This window comes from Parasteatoda tepidariorum, chromosome 6 (genome assembly GCF_982258835.1).
Source record: "Parasteatoda tepidariorum strain Cologne lab strain chromosome 6, Ptep-v5.0, whole genome shotgun sequence".
NCBI lineage: Eukaryota > Metazoa > Arthropoda > Arachnida > Araneae > Theridiidae > Parasteatoda > Parasteatoda tepidariorum.
The window spans coordinates 37513744-37529429 of NC_141760.1; the positions used below are offsets into that span (position 1 = coordinate 37513744).

The following is a 15686-nucleotide window of genomic DNA, read 5'->3' on the forward strand; positions in this document are numbered from 1 at the left end:
AAAGTAGGTCCCTAGAACTTATTTCAATTTTATTATGAAGATTATAAAATTGTTATTATGGAGAGTAAATAAATACAAAATTTGTAAAATGTAAGAATAAAAAATGCAAAGCAGTTTGCTTCTTCATAAGGTCTCTTCCAGATGGTTATGTGTTAAAAATAAAAACCTTACAGACTTTATCTTTAGTTGGAAAAAGCGGTAAAAACTGTTCCACTTTGTTGTTATCAATCCAAAAGTATTGTTTGTATATTTATTAAGTCTCATATAAGACAAAATTCATGCATGCTCATCAAAATTCAGACTGGTACCAGTAACAAAAATATGCTGATTTCAAACTCATGCTGGAATAGCAAAAATTCCTAGCAACGGATGGTAGAATTCTCTTGCTGGAATAGCAAAAACTCCTAGCAACGGATGGTAGAATTCTCTTGTTGGAATAGCAAAAATTCCTAGCAACCGATGGTAGAATTCTCATGCTGGAATAGCATAGAAAACTAGCAAGTGATGGTCGTGATTGTTGCTAGACTAGCAAGATATTCCAGCAGCACAAGCTGGTATCTGTATGCTAGACAAGCAAATAAAGTGTGCCAATACACGGCATGGCAAGCTAGTTTTTTTGCTGGTACCAGCAAATATTTTTGCTAGATCATGCTGGGTTTTTTTTCTCTTTTTTTTGGTGGTATATTGCATTTCAAGCTTGTCTGGCAAATAAATAGCAAAAATTTTAACCTGAATCTAACTTTAATACAAGCTCATTATTGCTGGAATAAATAACGTATTTAAATTTGCTTCATTTAGAAATATTTTTGGGATTACATTGAAATTAAATATTGCATTCGCTATAATTTAACCTATTATTAACAAGGTTTTCTGGAAACATGAGGATGTTTAAGAACATAATAATGATATGGATTTTTTTTTTTAATTAATTTAGGTTTTCTAACCGAAATAGTCAGCATTTTCATATATAGTTCTATTTGAGAAATTCTAACAGAGATTTAAATCAATACTATACATTTATAACTGAGTCATAAAAAATAATCAGTAAAATATATAGCTTTACATTATAGTCAAATGAATTTCTTAGGCAGAAACAGAACAAGGCCCGTGACTTTTTACATTACATAGAATATCACGTTAAAAAAAATTTAGTCAATATTACAGAAAAATATATTCCCTTAAAATTCTTTCATTCAAATTTATGTCCGACTTTAATTTGAAGTGATGTTTCTGAATTGAATAGCAAAAGTTCCTAGCAACCGATGGTAGAATTCTCGTGCTGGAATAGCAAAAATTCCTAGCAACCGATGGTAGAATTGTCTTGCTGGAATAGTAAAAATTCCTAGCAACCGATGGTAGAATTCTCATGCTGGAATAGCATTGAAAACTAGCAAGTGATGGTCGTTATGGTTGCTAGACTTGCAAGATATTCCAGCAACACAAGCTGGTATCTGTATGCTAGACAAGCAAATAAAGTGTGCCAATACATACCATGACATGCTAGTAATTTTGCTGGTACCAGCAAATATTTTTGCTTGATCATGCTGGGTTTTTTTCCCTTTCTTTTTTTGCTGGTATATTGCATTTCAAGCTTGTCTAGCAAATAAATAGCAGAAATTTCAACCTGAATCTAACTTTAATACAAGTTCATTATCGCTGGAATACATAATGTATTTAAATTTGCTTCATTTAGAAATATTTTTGGGATTACATTCAAATTAAATATTGCATTCGCTATAATTTAACCAAAACATACTATTTACAAGGTTTTCTGGAAACATGAGGTTGCTTAAGAACATAAAAATGATATGGAATTTTTTTTAAAATTAATTTAGTAGGTTTTCTAACCGAAATAGCCAGCATTTTCATATATAGTTCTATTTGAGAAATTTTAACAGAGATTTAAATCAATACTATACATTTATAACTGAGTCATAAAAAATAATCATTAAAATATATAGCTTGACATTTATAGCCAAATGAATTTCTTAGGCAGCAACAGAACAAGGCCCGTGACTTTTTACATTACATAGAATATCACGTTAAGAAAATTTAGTCAATATTGCCGAAAAATATATTCCCTTAAGATACTTTCATTCAAATTTATGTCCGATTTTAATTTGAAGTGATGTTTCTGAGGTACAGATCAAAATTAAATTAACCTATTTTTCACGTGTAACGAGAAAAATAAAAACATAGTCCATCTTTATTACATATTGCAAAAATATTCATTTGCATATAGTGATGCTGAACATGAATTGAGCAAATATTTTTTTTAATTTTACATAATGCCTTTTAATTGTGCAAAATGTGCATTTAATAAAAATTGTAAGTATTTTCAGAATGAACACACATAATTATTTTGTGTAATAATTTTATTTATGTAGTATTATTATTATCTGGGTTGGCTGTTCAAAGACGAATATAAAATAAAAATATAAAATCATAATATGACAAGCCTTCGTTTATTCGTTTGAATCACCATGTGACATACAACATTCAATTTATTTTTATAATGTAAGTCAAAGTCATAGATATTTGTACGTCACCACAATTGGTTTATAAAGCATGTAGTTAATGTTTATAAAGACAATGGGCTACGTAACAAGTGAAAAGTTAACCCACGTGGTTTTTCTTGCTTGGTCAGTAGAGCTATTCACGCTGCATGCGCAAAAATTACATATGCCAATTTGATGGAAATTCAAACAAAACCTTATTAGTAAATTCTTCGTCGGAAAAGATATTTCATTAATCAGTTTCTTATTCTCATAACCAAAAACCATAAAAGAAAATATTTTTTATGCAGTAGGAATGGTTCTTGAGATTTTCCACCTGTGTCAAGCATATAGTTGAGATCTTGGCAAACAATGTTGAGATCATATCAAGTCAATATGTTCCGCAGTTACTCTAAAATGAATATTGTGCTTTTTCGATTATTAAACAAGTTACCGTTTAAGGAATTTTGCAATTGAAAATAAAATCTAAAAAACTAAATGAAAAACAATAAAAAACTTTCTCTCAAATCCTTTGGGATGTTTCTCAAACAGTCGCCAATAGCCCGGGGTGCAACTCTGGTGCTACGACTCTGCCTGAATCATATTTTTGTCTCCCATTTAGTTCTTTTCAAACTAGTAAATATAACTGTTGTGTTAACTTTATAACGAAAGTAATATTTGATAGTTCACGTTTTCACTATTAAACATTTAAACTATTTTAACCAAAATGAAAATGCCCTCTGGGGTCAATTCTAAAGATGCGGTAAAGTATGAGTGCCTGTTTGAATTGCCATTGTGTCGTAAGAAACAGGGGTGTCTGAACAGTTGGGAAAACAGGACAATGCCCAGGGGATCCCCAAATAGTTTTTCAATAAAAAGATATTTCATTACCTGTTAAAAGTATTTGGTATCCAGAGATTGAGGGTGTTCCACGTGTTTGCTCCGCTTAATGTGTTTGCCCTGGGTGCCCCAAAAGTAGCTACGCTAATATTTAGAAATCCATAAGAATCACCCACAGCTCTCGTACAGCTTTAGAAATCAAATGCTCAATACCTTGAATTATGTAATGTTTAAAATAAATTTGAAAGACCTATTGATAATGAGCGTAGCTTGCTTTTTCGGCAAATCACACCGTAACATAGGAAAATTTTCATGAAAAAATTAGTAAAAGTACTTAAAATTTTATTAAAAATGTGTTCTTTATTGTTCAGTTTAATTAATTTTCGAGATCTTTGCAGTATCCAGTGTTAAGTTTGATCACTGTGATTTTAAAAGTGTTATTTCGTCAATAAGCTTTAATAAAATCTTCATATTAGTCAGTATTTAATTAATGTGCAAGTACATAAAAAAAAAGAGAGAAAGAAAAACTGTTAGAACAATGTTGTCCTTATTTTTATTTATATATTTTTTTTTCATAATTGTTGTCATTGTCACAATTCTGTCATTATTTTCGAAAGCAAATATCAAAAACTGTTTTTTTTTACTTAATGTAAAGTTAAGAAATACAGTACATTTTTGCGATAACTAGATAAAAAAATTATTTATTATCTATATGTATTTTATTAAATATGTTTATATAGAGTTATTAAATATGCAGATTTATTTTAAAATATTTATTTATTATTACAAGGAACATAGAACTCTTAATTATATATAAATAACTGATAGAAAACAACTCGGAAATTGATACGAGATAGTTTAAAAAAAGAAAATAAATAAAAAAATTTATGCTTTTTTATTTTTTAATAAACTAAATAAATAACTGAATGTTATAATAAATTTGTGTCATAAATAAATAAATGAAAAGTTGAATATTTTATTTAATCAAACTATTTTCCAATACACTACATTTTATTCACAAACAAGTTTTTAAATTAAAAGTATACTTTGCAATAACTAGATAAAATATATAGATTTATTCATTATCTATTTGCATTTTATTAAATATATTTATATAGAGTTATTAAATGTATAGATTTATTTTAAAATGTTTATTTATTATTACAAGGAACATAGAATCCCTAATTATACATAAATAACTGATAGAAAACAACTCGAAAATTAATACAAGATAGTTTAAAAAAAGAAATTAAATAAAAAAAAAAATTCATGCTTTTCTATTTTTTAATAAACTAAATAAATAACTGAATGTCATAATAAATTTGTTTCATAATAAAATAAATAAATAAAAAGTTGAAAATTTTAATTAATCAAACTATTTTCCATCGATTATATTTAGTTAATTGCGTTAATTTGTTTGTTTTTTCTATTTGTTGCTTTTCTCATAAATATTTATATACGATATAAAAAGCGCATTCCTAGTAATAACATAAGAAAGAAAAATAGCTGTACATTTTCATAAAATCTATTAAAATATGCTCTCTGGGACTAAGTAGAATAAACGTTCTTTTACTCCTTTCAATTAGTGAATTATCACTGAACTTTTTCAACTTTTGATCCGTAAAACTGGTGCGCTTTCTTGATGACTAAACTCGTTTGCACCTTGCTCCGATTGTTTACACCTAAGGTTTACACGCATGGCGGCAGCAGATTCATGTGAATGTGGTAAGTTTTCTTTATGTTATTTACTATTATCACTTTTATTTGAACGTACTTTATTATTAATAGTTGATTTGAGTTTCATTTAAATAATGTGTACGCATTTATTATCTATATTATAATGTTATTATTAGCATTGAATTGCAACCAAGATAGGCTTAGCAGTCTATTTACATTTTGAATTCTTTTAAGAAAGATTCTGTTTATTTTAGTTTACAGTAAAAATGTTACATCTTAAATATTTATATTACAGTCCTAATTTTTTTTGTGACGAAATTAGCTTTTAAATCATATATAATTTCTCTAATTGCTTACGTCATGTAGTATGATAGTTTTAAGGATTTGAAGATAATGTTAAAGTAACGTTTGTATAATTTCTATTAAAATAATTTTTTTATTATAAAATTTATTTATTCGCAGTTGTGATTAAAATTTTGGCTTGCTGTTAACCTATTCTATTGAAATGTAATGTTAAAATAAATGCGTTTTGTAAAAAGAAAAAAAAAATTAACTTTTATTTTATTTAAGATAAAATTTTCTAATAGAAATATTAAGTAAACAAAACGTGTGAGTTTTTAATTTCAGAGTATTTAATAATGAACAATATATTTACTAATTTTCAAATTTGTGATTTAGAAACAAAAATATATTACAAATTAAGAGTCTATGAATGTTTATCAATTATTTCTAATATTTATTTTCAATCTAACTATTTTTTTTTAAATCTTTTTGCAAAACATGCTTGATATGTGTCAATGGCATTTGTATAATTTTAAATAAGTAAATACATTTAAAAAAAAATATTTTTAATAAATATGTAAGGACTAAAACATTTTAAAAATCATTAATTTTGTTGAGCATTGTTATATCAATGTAATCAATATTTTTTTTTATTTTGTTCTAGCTAACATTAGAAATGTTTAAATTGATTTATAATAAGTTCACGAATTCACAGCAGGGATTTAAAAAATTATTTAGCAAAGTAAACAAAAAGAAAATGTAGGAAATTTTAAAAAATTTAAGTTGGTTGCTTAAAATAAAATCGCTATCACAAAAGGTGTTTTGAATTTATCTTCAGCTTTTTCATCTATAATTAGATTTCTTTTTATTAGTGTAGGTATCTACTTCTAATTTTAATGCTGTATCTTTTGCTCTATATTTGAAATATTATAGTGGTGCTCAGCCTGCGACTAGTGAGCCAGATGTAACCTGCTGACTGTTGATATGACGCAAGGGAAAGCTTCTAAACACAAGTAAATCTATGTTTCTCAATTGCTTTTTCCATTGTCATTGCTGTGAAATTTCAAATGGTTTTAAAAAAGCAAATATTTTTATTGTGTTATTATGCAAATTTCAGTGATTACGCTTAGTTTTACCTTATTTTCTCTGATTTTTTATAAATTCAAATGGGGTTTTGACTGCTTTTAGACAGTTAAAACTACTATCGCCATGTGGTCATTAAAATCCTGATTACATTTAATACGATATTCAGACTCTTGAATTGTGCTTTTAGTTATAATAACCACTTCTTCATGCTCTTTATTTTGTGTCTAACAATTAAAAGTATTTGATTTTCTGAAAACATATTATCAAGTTTACTGATAAAAAAATTACACTGAATTTAATGATCACAACTCGTAGAACATAAAAATTAACATATATGCTGTCTACATGAGCAAATACATGTGTGGCTCTTAGTTAATCTACCTGCTGTATTTTCACTTAAAAAGGTGACATTCCTATATTATAATGAAAATATGGTGTATAAGGATTGTATTTTATAGGAATTAGTTGAAATGCTTTTTGCAAAATAAATCCATTCTCTTTTAAATAATACCGCTTTTTGTAATGAAGACGTAAATGAAGGATGAAAAAAAACAACAACATATTTTTACTTTGTTCGTAGTTCTAAAAAATTTTTTTCTATTAAACTGTTATTTAGAAAATGCTATAATTTATTGCCGTCCGAGTATTAATGCAATTTTGCTTTATTAACACAGCAATATATTAACAAAAATTTCAAAGCTATGAATATCAGTGGATATTTGGAAAAGCTTGTATTTGAATGCTTCATGAATTTTGAAATTGCTGATTTCTCTAAAAAACTTTTATTTAAGTTGAGACTTAAACCAATGAACAATACTTTTAAATTTTAACACTTATTCTTTATGTGTTCATTTGCTCTAATCATGACTTAACTTAGAGTAACTAACTTATGTTTTCTAATTTCAGTTAGAAATATGTATATTCTTTTTATGAATATTTATAACTTTAAATTTATAATGTGAATGTTTTATTTTGATTTAGAAAATCCATTGAAGAGGACATTACAAGAGCCAATAAACTGACAGCATGGACAGAAGGGTGTGAGAATTATGGTGTTAGAATTGGCAGGAAGTAAGTGAAGTACTTAAGTATATAGTTTAAAATTAGGTGTTAATCAAGGTTTTGATCACGCCATCTAGTGTTTGTGTTGGAGGGATGATTGTTTTTAATGAGGGGTTGCTTTGCTTAAGGAAACTTTAAACAAAATTATGTTGCGGAAAAAGAAAACTCTAAGAATTATTTCCCCCGTTTTTTTTCTTTCTGTAATTGATAGCAATAGGTCCTTTTCATTTGGACATTTTTTACTTAGTTTAAAATATATTTTTGCAAAAGATTCATATTAGAGATAATATGACTATAAAAAGTTAATTTAACAATAAAAATATATGTGAAAAATTAGTTAAACATACTAAATTAAAAGAACTTTCTTTTTAAATATTTGGAGAGGCAAAATACATTTAATCTATTCCTTACAACTTTGAAATATGGGAATTGTGATGGAACTCTCCTTCCACATGAATCTTTCCAAGCCAAATTGATAGATACTGAAGCATCAAAATTTTGATCCTTCAGTAAAATTTAAGTTACCTGCAACAGGGGTCTGTCCAAGCCAAATTTACTACCATTTAGCGGTACCTTCACAAATTCAACTTCAGGAAAAAATGGTCGTTTCACAAAGTATTTTTTCTTAAAATTTTATTATGTGTCTCGTAGGAAACAATAAATCCATATTTTTATTATAATTTTGTGTTGATTTTTTAATATAATTTTTAATTTTCAAAAATTATGTCTAAATTTTCACAAAATAAGTATCGTTCAGAAAAAGCTTGACAGAGTACTGTACAAGTCATAATGGAGACATAGAATTGAAAATTCTGTTATCTTGAGTCTCAATTTTGATGTTTTTGGATCATTAAATGGTTATATGTATACTACAGTCGAACCCCGCTATAGTGAACCGTCTGCGGACTCAGTAATGTGTCCACTATAACCGATGGTTCACTATATCCAAATTTTTTGAAGAATATTTTTTGCATAAGACAGTTGAATGATTGAAAATTGGCTTTGCAATTTTGCATAAGTTATTTAAAAAAATTATTAACTAATTAACAGATAATAAAGCAAAAATTGATGGAAAAAGTAATTACGTCGCTAAATATTAGTTTTATTTTCATTTTTTATGAAAAAAATTTGTGATTTTTGATTGAACACAATTTGATTTTAAATTGAGTTCATCAATTTTCTTATCTACAATGTGCAAAGAATGCAAGATTTTTACATTTTGAACAAGATTTCGAACCATCTTAACAAAGCATCTTCTACGTTTTCTCTTTCAGCTCCACGCATTTTTTTCGATGAAACCATGTTTTTGTCGTATGCCGCAAGAATTGCACTTCGATTAGTAACTGTAGATTTTGACAAGGAAAATTCCTTACACAGTGTCGATTGATTGGCTCCATCATCAATATGCTTTACAATTTTAACTTCGTCGTCTATCGAAAACGCTTTTCTCTTAAGAGAATTTGCCATTTTCACTGCTTTTGAAATAAAAATCTTGTCTCAAATAGATAATGTAAGAATATGAAGAGAGCAGCTGTAGAATGAGTTAAATTGTTCCCCTTTTTGATTGTCAAGGGGTGATTTGTAAAGAATATGGTTTGAACAGATAAGAAAATTCCAAAAATTCAGCAGGTGGCCAAGTTAACTAGTTGTAGAGCAAAGCTTGGGGAAAAGAGAGAAATCGAGGCTTGTCAGGGAGGGGAGAGTATAAGATAAATGATCTGTTTGACATTTATTACAGTATAGTTAAAAGTGATAAGCATAAAGGAGAGTAATATGACACATTTTATAGGAATGCATTCATTTTCAGTCCCAACACCTACAAGTTTAAAGATGGAGGACTAAAAAAGATATTTAAAGAAATGAAATTTGAGTCCACTATAACCGAGTTTCCAAGTTCTAAGCTGTTCACTATAAGCGTTAAAAATAACATTATTTAAATAGGAATACGGACGGGACCGCTAAAAAAGTTCACTACATCCGAGTGTTCACTATATCCCAGGTTCACTATAGCGGGGTTCGACTGTATATGCATATAAAGATTGGGAAAAGGTACTAGTTTTTTTTATTTAAGTTTCATCTCTCTCTCTCTCTCTCTTTTTTTTTTTTGACTTCCCACAGTGGTGCGTAGTTATTTTTCAGGTCTAGTTATGGAATCGAAACAAAATTTGTGATGAAAAGTTACTCCCATGGTATGACATCCTCTTAAAAACACAGTGTAGCATTAGATTAAATATAAAATGGAAAGACAAATGAATTTTAAATATTTTTTGTTAAAATATCTTAATGTAAAAAAAAGCATTTTGAAAATATTAAAATAATTTAAAACAATGTTTGTATGACTTTGTAATTAAAAAAATTAAAATATCTAATTTAAACCAACTAACCTTAGTATATACTAAATCAAGTAATATTTATTTCTCTTTAAATTTTACTTTTATTTTGAGAGTTTATTACTCAATCCATTTTACAGAAAATCTTTTAGAAAAAAAAGGAATTAATAGGGTTATTCCTCCTAATAAATAAATATAGGGTTACTCCTTGTAAAATGGTCTTAGCATATTTAAGCATTGCTTATTGAGTAAGGTATTTATTCATTTGATAAACTTTTTTTATAACATAAAAGGTGTATACTGCTGTGCAATAGATGCATTAAAAAATTACAAAAAAACTCACAATTGAGATTTTAACATTTTTGTAATTTTTGAATAATATAACATTTGCCTTTCTTACCAGTTATCTGAATTAAAATCAATTAAATTAAAATTAATTATCTGAAATTTTATTTCAGTGTCAATAGTATTAGCAAAAGAAGGAAAGTAAATGTCAATCCATTTACTAAAAATATATTCTGACGCCTGACTTCTTTATTTTAAATTCCACGCTTGCTGAACACCACTTCCTTTGAAGTCTCAAAATTTGTCATATTGTTTGTTTATATTCTGTTTCCTTTGACTGCATTGGCAAAGACTGGGAATGTAACAGTGTGTTATGAGAACTATTTTAATGTATAAGTTGTAAGTTATTTTATTAATTTATGAATGCCTTAACAAATGTGTTTGATTGAAATTACATAAATGACTGTTTTAACTTTGGCTCTGATATCATTAATTAATCCTGATCACAACAGTTTTAATTACAATATGCTCTCTGCCTTTTGCAACTTTGCTAATTTAAGTAGTGGAGACAGTGTAGTTCTATTTGTTATAAATTTGATAAAATATTTCCCTACACTAAGTTTTTAGATACGAAAAAGGTGTTTATTTGGTTAAAACATAGATTCTGCTGTTTAACTTTACTATTTTATTGGAGTATTCGCTTCAGTTTCTTATGAGGCCAAAATTCAAATATTGTCAGGACGTAATGAGATAATACCAACAATGTATAATGCATATATTTTTGTGTTATATATCCAATATTTATATTTCAGAGCTTATTTCATAAATTGCTTTGAAAATTCTATTAATTTAAAAAAAAGAAAAAAAAAGAACGTCATACATATCTGAATGGCAGGGATTACACAACATACTCGTCACCCAGGTAAAGGCAATGTAGCGACTAACATGCTCATATAAAAAATTGCAGAAGCTTTCCTGCTACTTAATGTAAAATTTTACAGTGAAAGATGTTTAAAATATCACTTAATGCTACATAAATGTTTAAAATTGTGAAAGTTCAAACAAAATATTGTCTTAATTGAAATTTTTTTAAAGATTTAAAAATTTGTTGTTTATTTTTTACTGAAGAACTACCAGAACTACTACAAAGTTCAGCTTTTAACTATTCAGAAATAGACATCAATTCATCCACAGCTGGAATATTTTTGCTCTTTAACAAACAGATTTTTTTTAGCAAAGTTAAGACTTTTCCAAGTGCTATTGTTTTTTAAAAACTTGTTTTTATTTTTATTTGCCTTTTTCCATATTAACATTTTATTTTTATTTCAGGTCAGATGAGAGAATATCTAATGAAAAGAGGAGTTACTGCCACAGAAATGGAGGAGGCTATGAAGAAAAGAAACAGATATATATCTGATAAAATCCAGGATATATGTTTTAATATTGCTAAAGTTAATGATTCTTAAACAAAATAAATATTTTTTAAGTTTTCTTATTTGTCTTCTCTTATATGAATATCAATCAAATGATTACTGGTAATTATATATTTTACACAAAATTTAAATGAGTTGTGGTTAGACATACAGCTGTGGTTTTGTTATTTAATATCAAAAAAGGTATATTTGCACCATATTTAATATTTGTTAAAAAAAAAAAAAAAGGGATCCTAGATACACACATAATAATCCTACTGTTAAAAAGCAAGCCTAAGAGGTGGGCTTCATAGTACAGAAAGAGTAAAAATAATTGCTAGTAGGAAAGCATTAAACATAACAAAATTTAAAGCAACAATTTGAAAATTAATGCTAGAATAGCAAAGATTATACGAAATTAATAATAGTAATATAAATAGCAAAAATTTGAAGCAACTGATGGTAGAAAAATAATGCTGGAATAGCAAAGTTTTCAAGCAACTGTTGGTAGGAAAATAATGCTAGAATAGCTGAGATTCCAGGCAACTGATGGTAGGAAAGTAATGCTAGAATAGCAGAGATTTCAAGCAACTGGTGGTAGGAAAATAATGCTAGAATAGCAGAGATTTCAAGCAACTGGTGGTAGGAAAGTAATGCTAGAATAGCAGGGATTTCAAGCAACTGGTGGTCGGATTTTTATGCTAGAATAGCAAAGATTCCAAGCAACTGTTGGTAGAGAATTATGCTTGGAATAGCAATAAAAAAAGCATCTGTTGCTATGGAATTATTGCTAGTAAAGCATAAAAAACAAGCAAGTTGTGGTCTTGATTGTTGCTAGACCAGCAAGATATTCAAGCAACTGTTGGTAGAGAATTATGCTTGGAATAGCAATAAAAAAAGCATCTGTTGCTATGGAATTATTGCTAGTAAAGCATAAAAAACAAGCAAGTTGTGGTCTTGATTGTTGCTAGACCAGCAAGATATTCAAGCAACACAAGTTGGTTAATGTATGCTGGACCAGCAAGATATTTAAGCAACACAAGCTGGTTTATTATGCTGGACCAGCAAGATATTCAAGCAACACAAGTTGGTTTCTGTATGCTGGACCAGCAATAAAGTGTGCCAATTCATGGTATGGAATGCTAGTAATTATGCTGGAACCAGCAAAGATTTATGGTAGTATATGCTGGTATTTTAGCTGGTACATAGCATTATATGCTTGTCTAGCAAACAAATTCCAGCAAAAATTTTAACCTGGGTAGAATAATATTTTTTTCTTCCTTTCATTCTTAAGTCATGATTCCATGAAAACCAAATTTATTTTGCAAAATATATATACCGTCGGACCTCTATTTAACGAAGTCGCTAAATCCCGATAATAAGTTCGTTATATGGAAAATTCATTAAATAGAAAATCATCTTCTGAAAAACTTAAGCGACACAAAGCAGGTTTCAAATTCATAAACGCTAGACATAATTAAAATAGCAATGGATACACCTTTATATTGTAAAGTAGTATCTACCAGAGTTGGCCGTTGATTACAGTAATCGATTACAACTGTAATTGATTACAGATAATTACAGCTATGTAATCAATTACTTGTAATCACGATTACAAGTAATCAATTACTTGTAATCGTGATTACAACTTTCAAAAAATTTTGATTACAGCTGTAATCATGATTACAATTTTGATTACAGTAATCAATTACTTGTAATCATGATTACAAGTAATCACAACAAAAATGATTACAAGTAATCAAAATATATGATTACATGTAATCATGATTACATGTAATTTGATTACATGTAATTGTGATTACTTGTAATCAAACTATACGATTACAAGTTATTACGATTGTATACTATAGTCAAATTTTTTATGTAAGTATTCATGTGTTTACATATTTTTATGTACATAGAATGTACGCACGCATGAACGTACAATTTGCGATTCCTATACATACAATGTATGCACAAACGTTGTTTGTACGTACAATATTCATAATTATGTTGTAATATACTTAATGCAATGCGCATATGCTTAGTACATATAATTATGCATTTATGATACATGTACGCATGTGTGTTAGTTTGTACAAAAAGGCAATGTTTTGTATCTTTGTATACATAGACAATGTATGTATGAACGTATATGAAAATAATGTTTATGCGTTTTCATGCTTTTATGTACTTAAGTGCATATATTGTATGAATTTACGATAATAGCACGTATATACAATGTACGTTTGTTTATAAAATTGTACGTATTTGCGTACAATATGTAAAAATGTTATTTAAAGGTACAATATATGCACATAGTTGCGTAAATAAAATGCGTACATGTATACATGCATATTTATATGTACATCGATATATGTGCACGCAAAGTATGTACTTATGTACAACTTACGTATGTACTTGTATAACTACATACTTTGTTAATACTTATGCGCATGTAATGCATGGATGTACAAAAAAATAGTTATATGCACAATGTATGCATGTGCATACAACGTATACATGTACATAATTACAAGTAATGTACAAATACGTGCGTACATTTAAATATATGTAATTACAATATACACATACATTGTGCATACATTAAAAAAATTTATATGAGTAAAGTTATTAAAATTAGTTTTAAAATTATTCTAAGGTATATGAAACTCGACCTCACATTTTTTAGAAAGCAAACGATAATTTTATTTGGAATTTCTAAATATTAATTCCACACATAAAATTTACCGTTTTTCTTACCATTTAAAAAATTTTATGAATCATGCATTATGTTATAAAAAAAATAAATCTGTATTGTCAAACATTTCATGAAAATACCTGAAAATAATTTTTTATTCAGATAATTTCAAAATGATATAGAACAATTAAAGCTGAAAACTAAATTTAAATATCGTTTGATTTTGTCATTTAACTTGCTTGAGTCATTAAAAGTTAACTTACATGCATTTTATTTATTGCATTGTGCACATATTTAGACATAAATGTAATTTACATATGTATACGTGTAATGTATGTACGCATGTACATACATTCATGTATTGTACGTGCATATATAGTACATATGGATATGCATACATGGAACATACGTGTATTGTACATGTGTGGATACATTCATTGTACATATATGCATTGCACCATATGCATAGATAGGGATAGCATGCATGTACACATGTAAAATTTGTACGAAAGAATTATGCCCAATATATTTATGCACATACGTACTGTATATGTACACACATATGTACATTATATGAACATTATATGTTCATTTCATCATATGTACATTATATGAATATTCATCTGTACGCTATGTATATACATCTGTACGCTATATGTATATACATCTGTACAATATATGCATCTCAAATGTGTGTATGTACGTACATTATGCATGTCGAATGCATGTATGAATATATGTGAAATATAAATACGCCCAATGCACGTACAATAGTTCACAAATGTATTATGCATATTTGGATACTTACATTGAGCATGAACATATTATGTACATGTACATAAATACACTGGACATGCATATCATGTACATGTATACATACATATATTGTACATCCTACAGATATACCTATATTGTTCATGCATACATATATTGTACTGTTCATAAATAAATTGCACATACATGCATGGGACATACATTGTACAGGCAATGTATGTATGGTCGTACAAACACAAGTACTTGTATATACATGCGTACATGAACATAGATATACATTTTACATACACAAATATTTGCATAAAAAGCATATATTCATTGTGTATAAATGTACATGCCTACATTGTTTGCACATACATACGTAATTATTATCTATATACATACGTACATATATTTTATACCTACAATATAAGTGTATGTACATGTGTGTGATACTAAAATGTCTGAACATATGCACTAGATAAAATCATATGTACATACATTTCTGTTACATTCATTTGTACGTATACAAATAAGTACAAAATGCAGTACATGTTAGTACGTGCAAAATGTATCATTATAAAATACATTCTACTATCTACTGTAAAATATAATCATTTATAAGAATACAATAGTCTTGTAATCGTGTAATTAGATTACATGTAATCATAATTACATGTAATCAAATTACATGTAATCAAATTACATGTAATCATATATTTTGATTACTTGTAATCATAATTACTTGTAATCGTTTTTGTTG

The 15686-nt window shown here is 27.6% G+C and overlaps 1 long non-coding RNA gene across 3 annotated transcripts; it reads left to right on the plus strand.

Annotated features, from left to right (window-relative positions):
• The first annotated feature begins 4891 nt into the window (after positions 1 to 4891).
• Positions 4892 to 11548, plus strand: LOC147807785 (uncharacterized). Of its 3 annotated transcripts, XR_015434584.1 has the most exons (5): positions 4892 to 5060; positions 6228 to 6307; positions 7362 to 7451; positions 10231 to 10456; positions 11387 to 11548. It is a non-coding gene; the product is annotated as an uncharacterized LOC147807785 (long non-coding RNA). The 3 variants fall into 3 exon arrangements; XR_015434582.1 differs by lacking the exon at positions 10231 to 10456 and having other exon boundaries at positions 4908 to 5060; XR_015434583.1 differs by lacking the exons at positions 4892 to 5060; positions 10231 to 10456 and having other exon boundaries at positions 6203 to 6307.
• The last annotated feature ends 4138 nt before the right edge of the window (positions 11549 to 15686 follow it).